This window comes from Uloborus diversus, chromosome 10, assembly GCF_026930045.1.
Source record: "Uloborus diversus isolate 005 chromosome 10, Udiv.v.3.1, whole genome shotgun sequence".
Classification (NCBI taxonomy): domain Eukaryota; kingdom Metazoa; phylum Arthropoda; class Arachnida; order Araneae; family Uloboridae; genus Uloborus; species Uloborus diversus.
In genome coordinates, this window is record NC_072740.1 from 28,936,747 (window position 1) to 28,955,104 (window position 18,358).

Here is an 18,358-nt window from a genome sequence, read left to right on the forward strand (position 1 = left end):
AAAGAAATATCTTTTTAAAGAATTTTTTCACCGCTATCAGCGAAAATAAATAAACACAAGTCGCACTTTTGCTATTATTCAAAAAAATACTTAAAAAAACAGATTTTTGAATCGAGCGTGATTGCTTCGCACGGATCAGCAAGCTAGTAAATAATATACGTTATGAAATTTATGTGCTTTATTCGCAATATTTCACTTTTCTTACGATGCAAAGCAGTTATAAATTAGTTAAAATAAGTTTATGACTTACGAAACAAAATTAACGTGAAAAAAGTTTTGTAGCGCTTGAAGAACGTAGTATTATCCAGAAAAAAAAAGACCTTGTGCAATAATGGAAATATCTTTACACACTGCACAATAATTTCCTTTTCCGTTTCAAAATATTGCTTCTGACTTTTTGCATTACTTTTACAATGAGCGCGCTGACGATTGTTTTCCCCGCAACAGTTGGATAATTTTATCTTCAGAAAGTTTCCTGATCCCAGAAACTTTCGCTGGCGCCCCGGCAAAAATACAGCTGCTTTGGCGATAAAGTTGGCGCTGCAAACCATGTGGTGGCTTCACCTAAGTCCCAGGAAACAGTCGAAATCAGGAGAAGCTATGATAGAATTCAAACTCGCGTAGTTTCTCGAGCAGTGAGGACGATCGTAGCGGATGGAGATCAGAATTTTCCAGTCACGTTGTGGTTGAGATTATATTTACGTTGGTATCATGGAGCAGTAGTCATGAGTAAAAGTCACAAAGCATTTAAACTAAGTTAAAAATTTTATTTGCTGATTTTTTTTTCATTGCAGTTTTCATTTTTACGAAGTTTTGAAGATTGTATAAGATTTGATATTAATGGAACTACAAATAAAAGCTAAAACATTTTTTGATTTTAATTGTGATGAAATAGAAAACATATTTATAACATTTATATGCTTTTGCATAACTTACTATTAATGTGTTTTGAATGTTCGTTAATGGAAAGAAAATGACTGTAAAATTGCAGTAAGAGCTTAACAACAGAAACATTTGAAGCTTTATAGCGACAATAACACCTTAAAAAGTATCAAACTATTTTCAATAACAGTATCATTTTCAACGATCATTTGTTATAAAACAAACCAAAAAAATATTGCCAAGAAAAGTATTGAACGTACCTGTTTCTGTATGTGTTTTAATATTGCTCAAAAAGTTTCACTTCATATTTGTCTTCCTGAAAGAGAGTTTTCATAAACAAGAAACTGCAATAATCTTTTCAAAAAGGTAAGTAAATTTAATTCACAACTTAATATTGCAACACTAAATTATTTACTGCAAAAGCACTCATTTTCGCGAGCTGAAGTTTTCGCGAAAATTAAGATATGGCTGATTTTGCGAGCTGAAAATTTCGCTAATTTTGTATGAACAGAACCAAAAGTTTATACATATATAAAATTGAAATATTTTACTAGGCTTAACTTTTCGCAAATTACGACGGGATCGCAAAAATTTAAGCCTTGCGAAAATATGTGCTTTTACAGTACTTTACTCTCATGTAAGATGATTTTATTTATTTGAAAGAAAATTTATTACAGAGGAAGGCAATTTTTTGGGCTATAATATATATATATATATATATATATATATATATATATATATATATATATATATATATATATACTATGTTGCCTAGTTAAAGCTGTGTAAAGTAATATAGGGTCAGTTGGGGGAGAAAGAAACATTGGGAAATGGAAACAAACTATTACCACGCTTGTGGTCACTTTTTATACAGTACACACCCGATTATCAGCGGAATAGGGTGACACGGTAACTGCGGGTAATTGAATTCGCGGATTATGCTCAAAGTAAGTAAAAAATGATAATCATTTTTATAATAGTTTTAGAAAAATCAACAACACTCACATACATTTAAACTTAAAATGATAACAGTTTAGCAAAAAATTTACGTGAATGCTAAAAAAGCATTACTCATTATTTCAAATGGATTACACATATATGCGATTAAATAGTGCAAACAGATTAACTGAAACAGATCAAGCTAGGTTACACCAAAAATGCATAGGGGAAGGGAATTTTCTTGAACAGGACTGGTCCGGGCACTCAATCACGCGAGTCGTGTAGATATAAAGATCAGTAAGTAGTGTAGTTTTGAAGCAGTAAGTAGTGTAGATCTAAAAATCAGGTTTCAAGTAGCCAGGTTTCGATGACCATAGAAGGTATGATGTCATTGAAAGGAAGGGGAAGAAAGAAGTAGGAATGTCTAGAAATATATTCTGCACTTGTTAAGTTAAAGTGTGTTCATTTAGCTACATTCAATAAACCATAGGCGATTTTTTTTGGAACGTGTAAAAGGCCGCGGGTAAGTCGCTCACGGATAATCAAGAGTTTACTGCACTAAACTGTTGGTAAGGAAAGACTAGGTAACATGTAGAATAGATTCTGCAAGTTCCGCGTATTTCCAAGTAATTGTATAGGCCAGAGGTTCTCAAAGTGGTTGCCATGGCGCGCTTAGGGTGCCGCAAAGAGAGGCAAGGGGCGCCGCGAATACATTAAAAAGAAAAATATATAGGGGAAGACCGCCTATATTGGACCCCCTTAAAACAAGAGGCCCGTGTCGCTAAATGTGAAGCAAAACAAAAATAAAAAATAGGGAATCTGAAGCCAAATTTAATTAGGAACCGCCATAGGTACTTGTATTTTTTGTAAATATGACGATAATTTTTAAAAACATTATTTTTGACAAAGTTGCAAAAGTCCAATTTAGGAATATATGCACCTATATTGAACCATACGCTTCCTAAATTGGACCGTAACAGTAAATGTTTTAATAACTTGCATTTGAACCGTATAATCTTTTTACAGGATTTGAAATAGAGTTTCCTTTGCTTTGGGCTAACTTGGGGCAGTGTTGATGGTACTGATGGCATTTGATACACTAAATCATGCTTTGCACTTCATCTCTATGGCAAATATTGCAATACCAGTTGTTTTGTGCGGTTTTTTGCTCCTTCTTTTGCGACTTTTTCTGCTCTGTGTCTTTTTTCTGTGGCCATGACGTTAGAACGTTTGCCGAAATAGGTTTCCTTCTTCTGCCTTCCATTTTTTATGCAAAAGTAATATGTGTGCCGCCTTAACAAAATCATTAATAGAACCGACGATCATAGTGGTACCCATCGAGACTCCCCGCCCTGCTCCACCCGAAGGCTTTTCAGGGAACTAGCGAAAGCTAAGGAGTCTCTCGTCACGATCATAGTGGTAACTTGATGAGAACTAACCACTGATTCCTCGGAACTTGTATTAATTTTATCCGTACATTTTTCTTGCGCATCTTCAACAGCTGACACCGAACATGTAGCATGTTTACTTTGGTAGTCTCATCTGAACTACAAACTTCTGACTCGGTTGCTGCAAAGTCGTTGTCATTAAACACAATTGTACTAACATGTCTAAGTCCTTTTCTAGAGAATCCATTTAAAGAATATTGGCCAGGCTTGCAATTTGTCCATAAGATTCACCTAACAATTCTCTAATTTTATGTTGGGTAATGGACTTCATTAGATGTTCTCGCATCCACGTATCACAAGTTCGATTGAAATATGTGGACAGAGGCTTGAAAAAGACCCCGTCTAAGGGCTGTAAACGATGCTTAGTGTGTGCTGGAAGAGGATGCATTATTACACCGTTACGTTAGCCAAGTTTATAGCATAGCCCCATATCATCATTCCTACAAACAGCTAAGGCTCTTTCCATTATTTTTACTGCCAAAGAACCACATGTCCCCTTTTTGACATCTTCTAAAACCAAGAATGATAGAATTTAACGTATCTTGTAATTAATAAAGAAATCAGCTAAAAAAAAACGGGTTAACGAGCCCAAATTTCAGTCAAATTAAAAAATATATATATTAGGAATTTTTTCTGACAAAACGAAATTGAAGCTTCTGGCTAAAAAGAAAGGAAGAAAAAAAAAATCTATTTTATGAGATTGAAGCTTCTAAGCAATTTACTTAATGGAAACCAGTGTGAATGCTTTGATAAGCCTTGATTTATATTTTAAGTAATCCTAAATGTGCATTTAATGTCCCCACTAAACTATTTTCTACAAAAAAAAAAATTAAAAAGTTTATTTGAATTTCATGTTCTTAAACTAGACTACCGGTCCTTGTAATTAATAAAATAACCAGTCAACAAGTAACTTGAACAAGCACAAATTTCAGTCAAATTGAAAAACTATATATAAAAAGACTGAAATTGAAGCTTATTGGATAAACACCTAGTTTTATGGATGGCAGCTTCCAGAAAATGTGCTTGAAAAAAAAAAGTCAAAAAGAATTTCCTGAATTAGTGTTAAAATTATAAAATATGTTCAAAATAAGTTTAAGTGCGTTATTAAGTTACACTAATCGTTACATATTCTTAAATGGGACCACCGTTCCGATATAGGAAAAATTTTCCGGTCCAATAAAGTAAAACACGCCATTTTTTATTCTTTTATTTATTCCTTGTCAACAAGTTTCCCAATCATGCATGTAAATACATTTCTGTAAAATGCATTTCTGTTCCATTAAATACTCTTTATAATACTATCTAAGCAATATTTTCCGTTCATAAATTTTAGAATTATTCTACTAGATACAAGCTCTCAAAATAAGATCAAACATGTTTTCAACAAAATTCACATCGTAACTCAAGCTGTGCAGATCGAAATGTGACGAAACTTCATCCTCAAAGGTTTCAGACACAAATCTTTGTATTTCCACCGGTAGAGTGTAGCACAGAACTCGACGCTAGATTTTAAGCCCCTGGTCCAATTTAAGCAGTGGTCCAATATGGGCGGTCTTCCCCTACATAAAAAAGATGGACCAGGGTGCCGTGTGAAATTCATAACTCTTCATAGAGTGCCGCCTATGTGAAAAAAGTTATTTTTTAAAGTTTAGTGATCTTACCTTTTGCTTCTCAGCAGAGCAAAGCGATAAGTATTGCTTCTTATGAAACAAGCGATGCATATAATAAGTGTTTGAAAACTGAAAAAAGTAAATTTTATAGCTTAAAACTATTTTATCAGGAGTGCTTTAAATTTCTCTTTAGCAATTAGGAATTTTGTTCCTATATTTTTAATGAAAATATTTTCATTATATGAGAGAAGGATGCATTGTATACATTTAATGTACACTAGACTACATTACATTTATAACAAACTTTATGTAAAGCGGTAAGCATCGCTTTTTATTTTTTGCGTCGACGTAGGAGAAAATTAATAGATTTTTTTTCACAAAAGTGAAACGATGTTTAACGTTTATAGTTTTGATTTCTCTTCAAAGATTCTATGGATAGTTTTTAACAACATAGCCTTTTATCTGCTATGATTTTTTTTCTGGAGTTTAAAATATAATTTCTTTCATTGATTTGTTTTTAAAGATGAAATCAATGAAAGAAGATCAATGAGAGATTAATGTGATTATGTTAATTTCACATTAATCTCTCATTGCTTTTTACCACCTTATTTTCTTTTTACCACCTTACAAAAAAGTTTATTTGATTATTTTGCAGCTATTTCCTTGCATATGAACGTCTAAAAAGACTATGTCGCAAGATTGGTTAATAAGGTATATTTGAAACTAATGGCAAGTATTCATTTATACGCAGAAAAAAACACCAATGATTTGTTCAAAACTTCTTAATGTTTGAAAATTATTACTCGATTAGCCGCCCCTCCCCCCTTTAACTATTTTTGTATTGAACTAGAAAACGAGCTTTGGACAATGTACGAACGATTCCATAATTTAGAATTTTTTTATATTTTAGAATTATTGGTTTTACCAGAAAGCATTTCAGTTTCAGATTTTTTGACAGGCATAAAAGTTTGATTAATTATTCTTCAGTTAGAGATTAGAGATATATTTATTGATATTTAAAATATTTTCTTTTTCCAAAACGCATTAGCATATCACAGGAGCTACTAAACTCGAACTAACTTCGAGATCTGACAGCCTATGGGCCAAGACCTACTGTGCCAATCTCAGTCTTCCTGACCAAGGGCTCAATCTTCCTGACCCCCTGACCCTGGGTGCTAAGCAGGTGTTCCGGTTAAGTAGTAAGCCTAACGCGGAACCCGCAGGGTTTAGTTTCTAAGCACGCTTGTTACGCATTTTATCGACCCAATGAAGGGATGAACGGCTGAGTCAGTCATGCCCGACCCGGGGACGCGGGCCCGCAGCGTGGAAGCGCAAAGCGCTACCACGGAGCCACTGAGCTTCAAAATTAAATATTTACGCATTGTTTTTTAAATAAATCAAAAGCCAAACGAAAATTTTTCCATTTCATATTTTTCCGCAAAACCGCACTGAAAGCAGGTGCTCACTTTATTTACACCGAACGCCACTGCATAAAGGCGCTCAAAAGAAATTTGCACGACGGCGCCGCTCAGCCTTGGCGCGAGCCTGCTGTGACCTCTACAAAAATTTCCTTATTTCTCAAATTTTGTCTGACCATTCGGCAAAATTATCATCATTCGGCGAAATTTGGAGTTTGATTCGACAAAATTATCATAATTCGGAAATTTTGCAATTCCATTCGGCAAATCGAGATTTTCTCCCTGCCAAAAGTTCTGGGCGCCCCTGCCTTTCGGACCAACCACCTCTCCAAATGACCAAAACGTGATAGAACAGAAATTCTACCTATTAATTTAAGCTATCTCTATTAAGAGAACCCCTTGAAACAGCTTCCCTCTCGAAACAAACGCACTTTCTTCCAATAAGAAAGGATCTGTCAGGTTTAATCATTGAATAAGTTGGTTGCTTGATTTTTCGTGTTGTTAAGCAGACCATTCTCCTCGGGGATCAATATACACAATTAATATTCTGATGGAAGTTATTATTTAGAAATTCCTCACTCTCCCTCCTGGGAAAAGCACATTAGCGATCCCTCATTTTCCTCTTGATGAGATAGGGATAAAATGACATCTTGTTTTTGAGAAAGGCTTCCACGCATCATTTCTGAGAATAAATACAGTGAAACCTGTATATAACGATACTGTCTATAACGATAAACCTGTCTATAACGATATTTTACTTGGTCCCAGAAAAAAGTTAGCATGAATAATCGAACTGTCTATAACGATAACCTGTCTATAACAATATTTTTTTAGGTCCCAACGGTATCGTTGTAGACAGGTTTTACTGTATAGCTCTCTGATGGATGGCACTTTTCTGAACTTTTGAAAACAATTAAGAAACTGCTTAGTCAATGGTGCAGTCATTTCACTTGATTTTTTTGGGAGTGAAAATCCGCTTGAGAAGAATTGAAGGAAAATCGAAGAAAACATTAAACAGTTAATCTGGACGTTCATCCACTGTTTTTTTTTTTAATTTTTTTTTTATAAATAAAGTGAATTTTACTTGAATTTTTCGACACATTTTGTGTTTTTACGACTCTTATGGTCATGCTTAATAATAACATCGTAACCTCCATTAAACGACAACTTTTAATTCCGTATGATATTCCAGCACATGTTTAATGTTAAGGAAAGAATGACTAAAACTGTACAACTTCCACCAAGAGACCATTTTAAAAAAAAATTTAATTTGACACTTCAGCTCATTACTAATGATAATACTGACAACATCCATTAAGCATCCATTTCCCTCAACATCCGATTTTCACTTGAAATACAGGTAACAGCTTGAGAAATTCCTAGTCAGGTTAAAAAAAATAGACTAGAAATAAAAATTTCAGTTTATCGTACGGCATCATACGCAAGGCATTATGTAGTCTATTCAGTAATTCAAAGTCTAATCGCGTCTTCATGTAACAAAATTTGTTGTGGCAAAAAAATCGTTCAATACAAACAAATTCGTTACATAGAGGGCCTTGCAGGAAATATTAAATGACGCATACGGTTTATGTTATGCAATTAGAACTTCAAAACATTTTAAATTTTTAAAGTGTCTGACCATACAACAGATTTGGAGCTTTAAATTTTTACTGTTTTTTTTAAAAATTTACATTGATGTCAATTACAATTGTTTATATTAATTACATTTTAAACCTACAAACAGCGAGATTGAACTTAATTATGCAGAAAATTAGGGCTATTGTGTTTCGATACTTAGAGGAGTGAAAGAGGTTATATTAAATAGAAGAAAAAGCAGATTAGTTGTTGCCTTTAGGTATTTTGCTAAACAGCAAGCAGCTGAAAACGCATTCTATTTTTTTTTTAGATTAGTTTTAAGCGAATGTTTAAAATATTTCACTCGTATAAGCGAAAAGTAGATTTTCCAAACATTCCTTATACATAGTCGACTTTTACTACAAGGTTTTAATTTTAAATGCGATTAAAAGTTGAAGTTATTGTTCGTGGCTGAAATTTTTGTGGCAAAAAGTTTCGTTATTTTGCCATAATTTCTGCCTTTCAACGGGAAAATGTATTCGAGTTTCTGACTGATTGCTTGAACTCGTTAGAGCTGTAACATTTATCATCATTATCGTTTTATTTTTAAGCGTTTCTGCACCCGAATGTGAATGCACAACTAAATGTTCACAGTAAATTATTAAAAGCTTTACCCTGAATTTAAAAAGAAAATTGTAATATTGTAAATGGTGTAACATCATTTAGATTTAAAAATATTCATGAACGCTGTATTAAAAGAATTGTAAATTCCCTTTTATCTAAACATAAGATATTTCAGAAAAGGATCTTTTTTTTTTCGAGACCCGGTAATTTGAAAGTTGAATCAGAGCTTTTTAAGAAAGGTAATTACTTTCTGCGTGGATAAACATGTATAAACTCAAACTGGTAATTTTTAACATTATTCTCAGACATTGTAGATTTATAAACAATAAAGTAAGCGTTATTATGGGAACATTTCTCGCTTCTATGATTAATTGCTCATATAGTGTTAATAAACCCTAAATTGCAAAAAATGTACATTTACTATTTTGTATAAAACGTATCAATGTATGTATGCACGATAAACGTATGTATTTAAGCTAACATGCAACATAGATAGTCCAGTTTTATTAGATCTTCTAGTTGATGATATAATAAATAAACATATAGGGTGATTATATGTAACATTATGCGGGTAGAATTTATGATAAAAAGTATCAGTATTGTATTAAACTGTGATGAATAATGCCTCCTTCATGCGAGGCAACTTAGTTGATCTCAGTTGCTTAGCAGAATTTATCATAATAGGTATCAGTACTGCATTAAACTGTGATGAATAAGGCCTCCTTCATACGAGACAACTTAGTTGAAAGTTGCTTAGTAGAATTTATGATAAAAAGTATCAGCATTGCATTAAACTGTGTCGAATAAGGCCTCCTTCATACGAGGCAACTTAGTTGAACTCAGTTGCTTAGTAAAATTTGCGATAAAAAGTACCAGTATTGCATTAAACTGTGATGAATAAGGCCTGCTTCACACGAGGCAACTTAGTTGAATCAGCTTTCGAACAGAGGGTTTTTAGGAAGGGGGTAGAACAAGGGGTTTTCGAACAAGGGGTTTTCTTTGTGTTACCAGGTAGAAAAGTGAATTAATTGCCTTTCATATGCTTTCCACTACAGTCAACTGTGCCTGCTGTGCCCGGCAAATGTATCGTGCCTCTACCATTCTCATCCCGATGAGTGTAATCTACTGGTTGGTTGGTGTCGTATTCAAGTGTAAACTACTTATTAGTTAATTACACTCATCGGGACGTAGCTAAGCGTTCGTTCTACACAAGAGTAAGCAATTGTGATTCATAAGAAAAGCCAATTTTGCTTTTCTTATGAATCACAATCGACAAATTATAAATACATCAAAGTAGCAATAATTATGCCACTTTAAAAATGTTGTGGGTAATAATACAGGGAAAGTGTTATATATATTTAAGTGTGGATATACAATTGAAACTTTTAAAACTATCGAACGGTGATGCATCTCTCTCTCTAATTTTCTAGTGTTTTAGTTTCGACTATATTCAAAACTTTTTATCTTTCAATCCTAGCCTGAGAGACGGAACTAGAAAATACAAAATGTCAAAGTTCTCAGATTAGGTTCGAATTTTGACAATGAATGACCAAGTGTATTATTATACGAGTGTCTATTGAAGTCTGAGGTAAATTCTTACTTTTAATCTCTTTGTTCTAAGCACAAATAGTTAAAAAAAGTTTTTATTTTTATTTGATTATTTAAAAAATAAATATTAAGCGTACTGTTGCTTAAAACTCTAAAGCTTCCCGTTTTGAGTTTCTGTTCACCTCAGTTATAACGCTGTTGGAGCTATTTTCATTTATACCACGAAGCCAAACAATTTATTTCTTAAATATTACAAGTTAAAAATAATTTCAACAAATAAAAACAACATTTTTCTAAAAACAACATCAATAACTCAATAATTACAATACAATTTTTTTTCTTAAGTCACATGTTGAGCCCTAATTAATTTAAGCGTAAGGAAACACTACAGAAATAAACTACCTTCATATTATTAGCCTCTTTTCTTAAGCGTCAAAAATCTCCTTTGCTTTAGCGTTATTTTAAGCACAAATACCTCCTTTAAATTCCCACGAGCGGCACTCGCTTCAGTTGAGCATTAATATGAATTGCCAAACGGGTGGAGTCGTGATCGTTACTATGAGATTAAGAGGAATCCATCCTTTACTAATAAAATCGGAAACATTTCTTCTGTCGGCTCAAATCATGGGCTCTTCGGGGCTTTCTTAAAAAGTAACGTGGTAATTGTTTTTACACATTCCTCTTTTTTTGTGTGTAAGAAGTGTTTTTTAATGAGTTAAAAATAATCTCTCCATCTATCTATCTATAATATATATATAGATCACATAGATACAGTACAGTAAACTCTCGATTATCCGCGGAAAAGGGTGGCACAGTAATCGCGGATAAGCAAAAACCGTGAATAATCCGAATAATAGGAAAATAGCGATACTAATAGCTTAAAACCACCTTGCAGTTTATGACGAGATATCTCGTCCATTTAACATGTAATTATAGGACTGTCCAACTGTAAGGGGGTTAAAAAATATGAATAACACTCAAACATATTTAAATTATAGAAAAAAAACATTGCACCGTTGCATATGTTAACATTAAATGTAAATGTGTATATATATATATATATATATATATATATATATATATATATATATATATATATATATATATATATATATATATATATATATAAATGCGTGTGTGTGTGTGTAAAAGGTGATCATCATACTGACCCGGTACAATGGGATTTGACCTTTGTTTCTCCAATGGTTTCTGCTAGAGTGCCCTCTAATGCCCAATCCTTGAACTACGAGTAATTTTGAAAATCGGTGTATAACAAATTCCTGACCAGTCTGTCCAACATAACACTTGTTTCCCTTTCCTATCTCTCACTGTTTTGCTGTTACGTCATTTTCAACACACTGTATATGCACACGGCAATTGCTAAAACTTTTTTCTAAATCTCTTTACGAGTGGTTATTATTCAAGGAAAGCAACTATGTGAATGAATGTAGAAATTGAATATTGCGCAGTTTCAACAGAGACAATGGACATATGAAAGAAGAATATCAGAAAAGCCAACACATTTTTATTTGAAAGCCTTATTTTAGTGCTAAGCTTAAATATCAAGAAATATTTAAAGAACACCTTCCAGTAAAAATGAACTCAACAAAAGAGAAAAATGCAAACGAGGATGGGTTCCCTCTAAAAAGATGAACCAAGTTTGAATATTTTGAATCTGTTGATATTTACTTAAATAACTTTGTGCTTTCCCAGAATGAAGTTCCATTTTGATACAGCCTTTTTATAATGTTTGTATTTTCCATTTGAATCGAAAGCATTCCGTCTCAGAGAAAAACTACAATGAAACTGTATAACTATAGTTAAATTTTAAATATATTGGATGAAATATTAACCCTACGAGGCACGGAATTTTTCTCCTTTATAGGAAATATTTGTAGGATTTTAACAAATGCAAAAGTAACAGGAAACATTTTTAAAAATCACAATTTTTCACACAAATCACAATAAAAGAAAAAGTATAACAAATGTCTAAATTATGAAATTAACATAAAGAGCAAAATTATGGTTATGATAAATGACTGTACTATGTAAATAAAATACTATGTAAATAAAATAGTTTTATCGATAAACGTTTTTTTTAGCTAAAAACAATTTACTGGTTGGCATCCACTTCAAGTGATTTCAACCAGTAATCACTCCGTTACAGTATGACTTTTGGCAAAATGCTGCATTTAAAAGCTGTTCCGTGGGCAGGCAATGCCTATTACTGGCATTCTATATAGTATTTTGAATAAAAGTGAATTCAAAGCTAATTCTTTAAGTATGTTCTGATTATTATTACAGCATGCTATTTTTTAATACAAAATATGAGGAGTCTTGCCAAATAGCTAATACCCGATGCATTGCAGGTTCTATTAAAAACTATTACAAGCTTGAAAACTATATGGATAAAAATTTAAATCACTATTGATTCTTTTTGTCTGCCCTTAACTAATCGCTAAAATGTTTTAAATTAAACTGGTTTATTTCTCGCCGGCATCCAATTTCACAAGTCTTAAGGTGATTCGATTACATTTACTGAAACAGCAGCTATCGCTTATCATTTATAATCGGATATTCCGTTAATTTATAGGATGGCTTACTCAGAGAGCAGGGAGCCAGTAATTGTTGACATTTCACCCTGCTTGCTGGAGCCTACACGTTTTCCGTCTACGTATTCGGAAACATGCTTCTGATTTGACAAGGCATGATTTGTGATTATTCAGTTTACTCTTGCAACATTCATCATCCACTGGCCTCGTACATCTTTTCGAGTATGAAACATGGCAAAATATAAGCACAAACGGTAAATTGAGAAGTAAGAGTTTTGGAATTTTATCCTTTTATGGAATAACTTTTAGCAATACTGCAGTGGGGAGGTAAAGCGCAGTATCTGCAGAAATGTGTTTTTAAGATGTATTTGAAAAAATCACGTTCTGGATTTTATACTAACAGGAAAATGTTGGAATTGGACGCTTTTTTCGTGGTTTATTTTCGTCAGAAACCAAATAAGCGAGCTTGTACAATAAAGCTGAAGTGCAATCGATGACAAAAATGCAAATAAATAAAAATAAATTTACAGATACTGCGCTTTACCTTCCCACGACAGAATTAACGTTGAATGGTTTCTCTTACGTTGTCGCCTTTGAAGATGTTAACCAATATAATAGTTAAAGCCAATTTGGCTACTTCGTGTATGAGAAGTATAGTGGTTAGGAATTTTTTCAAGGAGTAAAAACATTACTTGATATTTTTAGAGGAGGGAAATTTATTTGGGAGGAGTGAAATATACAAAAACATTGAAGGTCCATAATAGAGAAAAAAAAAATCTTGTTAAAAACTTCTAAAAGCTTCTAAACTCATATAATAATATGAGTTTTGCAGACAACGACTGAATCAAACTAAATATCAAACGGCATATAGGGTAGACAGACCAGAGAATGAATACTTAAGTGCAATTTCATTTTTATAAAATCATACATCGTTAAAAGTTGTAGTGTTTGCCACATGACAGCAAAAACACTTTAGATGATGAATGTAATTATTTAAAATTTTTTTAAAGAACTTTTTTCTATCTTCGTCGGGTTTCTTGGGGGGGGGGGGGGGTGAAGTGAAAAAAAAAAAGAACCCTGACCCCTTGAATGAACACGCCAACCGGTGGACAAACATAACGTTTTCTAGTCGTTATCTTCCTGGACGTGCAGAAGGATGTGACAACTGCCAATTCGTTTAAGAAAAATGTTTTAACGCCTTATTTTTTCTAACAATTTACAAGCTATTCATTCCTTAGTCGGTCTACCCTATCAATCAAGGGCTTTTTGTTTAATTCGGAATAAGCGAATGTTTTAGCTCAATACCATGACCGAAATGGATTTTGGAGTAGGGTAATCCGCTAGTGATTGATCACAAACCAGTAATTGACCACAAAAATGCAAAAATCAAGATTAAATAAGAACATCATATTATTTATCTGATTGTTAGAAAAATTTCTTCATCTCATGAAACGCTCTGTTATAATTTATATATGTAACTAAAGTTTTGATTGGATGTTAAAAAGGAAAACTTACAAAGCCATCTAAAAGGTTTCCAGAATTCTTCTTGTAGTACTAGCGAGAGGTGTTATGATATGAAATGCTTAATCGTATTGCTTGAGCTTAAATTTAATTTTACAGGTTTATTTATAAGGATATTCAGATCCTCCATGTTTGTTTTAAGCAATTATATAAAATTATTTAATATGTTACCATTTATGTTGAGATTAAGGGATGGTCAACTTCTGGTTGTCCAAAATGCTGTTAGAGCCAGTAATTGACCAACACGATCAAGCAATGAACTTATGTTGATTTTAATGCTTTTCCCACCTCAAAACTAAAGTGATTATCATTTTTGCTTAAGATAAAATGTAATCGGACTTTAATTAAAAAAAAAACATATTCTCAGTAATTTCACTTGTGGGGTGAATTAATAAGTGTTCTTGGTCAACCACTAAATATTTTCACGCGTAATCTACATACCTCTATAACTTATAGTAGTTTATTTTCTATAAAAAAAACACTCACTCTTAGTCGGAAACACCATTACGGCCCCCGAGAGGGAAAATCAGCGAAGTTGGAAGCTAGGACCCGGATAGCATATGTACGGCGTGTCCCCTAGGGTGTCCCAAGATATAATGGCGAAAAAAAAATTTGTGAAATCGACTACGCATACCCTCCAAATTTTTTCCATTTCACCTCTGAAACATGAGAAAAAAGTTTCATTGCAATAAAATAACGGGAACCCGTGTCGACTTGAGGTCAAAGTTGGACCTGAAATCCTGTACGGCGACTACAGTGGAAAGAATGCTAATTGCATAATTCCTTACTACACGCGACCTCAATTAATTTAAAGCAGATATTTACAACAATATTGGACTAAAAGAAACATTACTGTACATATTTTTAATTCAATGTTTGATTTTTGCAGTCAGGATAGAGCTTCCGCTGCTCTTGAACGCAATGTAACACAGATTGTTTTTGTTCCTCATCAGCTGTTAGCAAACCATGAAAGTCCTGCATCATTTTTACAGCTCTTTCAGCTGCATCGTTTACTGCTCTAAGCATTGAGACAGTCTTTTTCACATCAAGGAATGAAATATTATTGACCATACCATAAAAGCTGGATGAATTTTTGTAGAGCAGCTTTTGAGATAATTGGGTCCACATTTTCGTACACTTTTATCAAAAAGCACAAACCTTTGTTGGGTGCTTGGACTACCAAAATGCATTGAAGCCATGGTTTGACGTATATTGTCACTACAAACAAGCAGACATCAAACAATGCTTCATTTTCCTTCGTATCTAATTTTAGTTGTGAACTAAATAAAATAGTAATAGTTTTAGGGAGTAAATCGCTCGAGCCATCCATCGAGCTTTGTGCATGGCTCCCGGTGATCTTATTTTGAATTCATTTTCTGTATCTCCACCTAAAAATATGATAGGCAATTTTATCAACTCTTGACAGTCATATTACTACGTTTAGCACGGTAAAAGTCAAGTAAATTATCCAAGTTAGGGTATAGTTTGGAACAACTCCGCAGCTCCTCCATAGCACTGTATTTTAGTGGGATAGATGAGTTCATATATATATGACGGCGGCAAGCAAAGGAAAGCATTTCTCTATCAAATTTTTGCTCAAGAATAGCGCAAGAACCACTTAAAGGACCTGTTCTGGAAGCTGTAGTATCACAACAGCTTAACTTTATTGAGAGTTTTCAATCCAAATCTACCTTTCAAACAGCCTTTGTTTGTTCTTTTCCTGTGGAATTATTCAGTTTAGACTTAGCAATGAGTTGTTCCGTCACATCCATATAAAATAACTATAGATAAGCGATCTTTTGATTTTTGAGCACTCAAAGCAGGCAACAGTTTCATATCCCAAGGTAAATTCGCAACATATGGTACCTCGTACTGAAAACAAATTTTTCTTCTTTCCTCGTGCTCCTTCCGCTTTTCGGTTCGAATTCTTTGAATTGAAGATTTACCCATGGGACATTCATCAATGTTACACCAAAGTGCGTCAATAGTAGCTTCAAGAATAAACACATAATCTCGCATACTTGGACACCTGTCCAATGCAGCAACTGACTTTGGAGTAATAAAATCGCTCCTCATTACATATTTACTTGTTCCAGGTTCTGATAATACTTGTTCCAGGTTCTGATAATACTTGTTCCAGGATCTGGAATACTTGTTCCAGGATCTGGAATACTTGTTCCAGGTTCAGATATATTTGTTCCAGGTTGTAATAAACTTGTTCCAGGTACTGATTTATATGTTTCAGGAAAATTTTCTGAATTAATATTTTCACTAGAACTTGAAGAGGAATCTTCTTGTACATGCTCATACAATTCCGAGGATGTTGAAGTGGAATCGTATTTAATGCGCCTGTAGTAGGCAAGTTTTTTTATCCACTCCACCTAAAGTGACCACGTCGGCTGGGCTCTCTTTTGGAGTTGCAAGAAAATCCCATCTTCCTCTATTTTGATTAACTAAAGTGCATTGCATGTGTAATATTGAATAAATTGTTTAAATTACTCTAAAATTCTTGTTGACGCTGCCTGAATACTACTTGCAGTTTCTTTGCATTTTTTTTTTAAGTCTCTCCAAATTTGGTTTAGGTTTTTTAGTTTATTCACACAATTTGGCAACGATTTGGTGGGAATGCGTGCCTTTTCCCAAAGGATGATGCATTCCCGAATAGCGAGATTTTCACTTTTACTGATGGTTAAATTTTACTTCTCGAATGTTATAAAACAAAACAGACAGAGCATGTCCGTTAGAGGGAAGTTTGCAAGCCCGTAGTTTGGTGTTTTACGACTCCTATTAAAAATATATCTTTTTCAAACTTTGCAATTCCACTGCCTATGGAAGGACTATACTGCGCTCGCTGACCGGAATGTATTCGTACTGACATGTTTGACAGTTTGCAAATTGCTACGGATAAGTCCCCCCCCCTCCCCAACATATGTTTTTATGTTTTCATTTGTTTTCTGTGCGCTATTTACAGTTGTTTTGAACTTCGCAAAGTATCGCGTCTCCAGCGTTCGCTTGCTTATGAAAAACACGTGCTATTTACACGTTTAGGCCTTTAGGCGCAAGTCGGCACGGGTTACCCTGCTTCAAATTGCATGAAATTTTTTTACAACAGTTTTTATATAAAAGGAAAAAAATAAGAGTATGCGTTTAAAAAAAACGACTTTCATTTTTTTGGGACACCCTAGTGTCCCCGTTTAACCTGCAAAAGCCTCTATTTTCGCAACCGTTAGTCCTAGATGCATACTTCCAGTTGCAAAAATGTTCAAAATCAGATGCAGAGTTGAGACATTGAAAGTTTGAAGTGAAAAAGAAAATTAGTGAAAGAATACGAAATCTAACTCTTTATATGGAACCTAGGTCCCCTCATCTTTAGGGAAATAATCTTCATTGAAAAATAATTCCACAAAAATTTTGACATTAGTACGACAAATACTTACCGAGAAAGCAATTTATTTATCACTGTGCATGCATAAAAGATAACAATTTAAAATTTCAAAATTAGTTGGGCAATAGATGTGATAATTCCAATTTAATAATGAAAAATTCCAATTAACATCATAAAAACCTAAAATTTGTCTGCCACTGTGTATGTATTAACACATTATATAACGCATTTAATTCATGCGTGTTGTCATTGAGGTTAAAAAAGTTTTATTCAACTTTTCAATATTCGATAGAAGAAAAAGATTTAGTTTTTAGTCCCATACACGGTTTAATACAAAAAATCATTTCTATTTGCTCAACACATAGTTATGTTATATTGTCTAATCCTTGAGGAAACTTTATCTTCATAACTTTCAAAGTTTTCCTTTCTTATTATATAGTTTCCAGTCAATAAACCTTTCCATACAAAAAAAAAAAAAAGCACTTTGTTTTGTGAGTGCAAAAATACTTTGTGCTCGCTCAAATTAACCAATTAACCATTTTAATACTAATTTCAATCGTTGTCATATCGAAACGTAACTGACAATAGTAAAGTTGCAATTAATATTGTATACCTGCAGCAATTTTCCCTCACAGGCCACTTTGCATTACGCGGCATTAATATTTGCTTGTAAAATTTCAATACCAAATTTTATTTATTTCTTGAGAAAAGTTCTTAGCGTTACCCATCGAGAAGAGATAAAATTCCTGCTCTAAGGCATTACCCATATTACATTTTTTACTGCCTACTAATGCGTAAATACTTATTCTCTTAGTTCAAGGTCAAAAAATAAGTCGCTTTTAGTAAAATAAAATCT

At 33.4% G+C, this 18,358-nt stretch overlaps 1 protein-coding gene across 1 annotated transcript in view; it reads left to right on the forward strand.

Moving 5' to 3' along the window:
- The first annotated feature begins 1,131 nt into the window (after positions 1-1,131).
- The window catches only part of LOC129231448 (zeta-sarcoglycan-like), a 270,742-nt gene continuing 253,515 nt past the window's right edge, over positions 1,132-18,358 (forward strand). The window contains exon 1 of the mRNA XM_054865767.1: positions 1,132-1,248. The gene's annotated coding sequence lies outside the window, so the exon portion shown is untranslated. The remainder of the gene's footprint in view (positions 1,249-18,358) is intronic.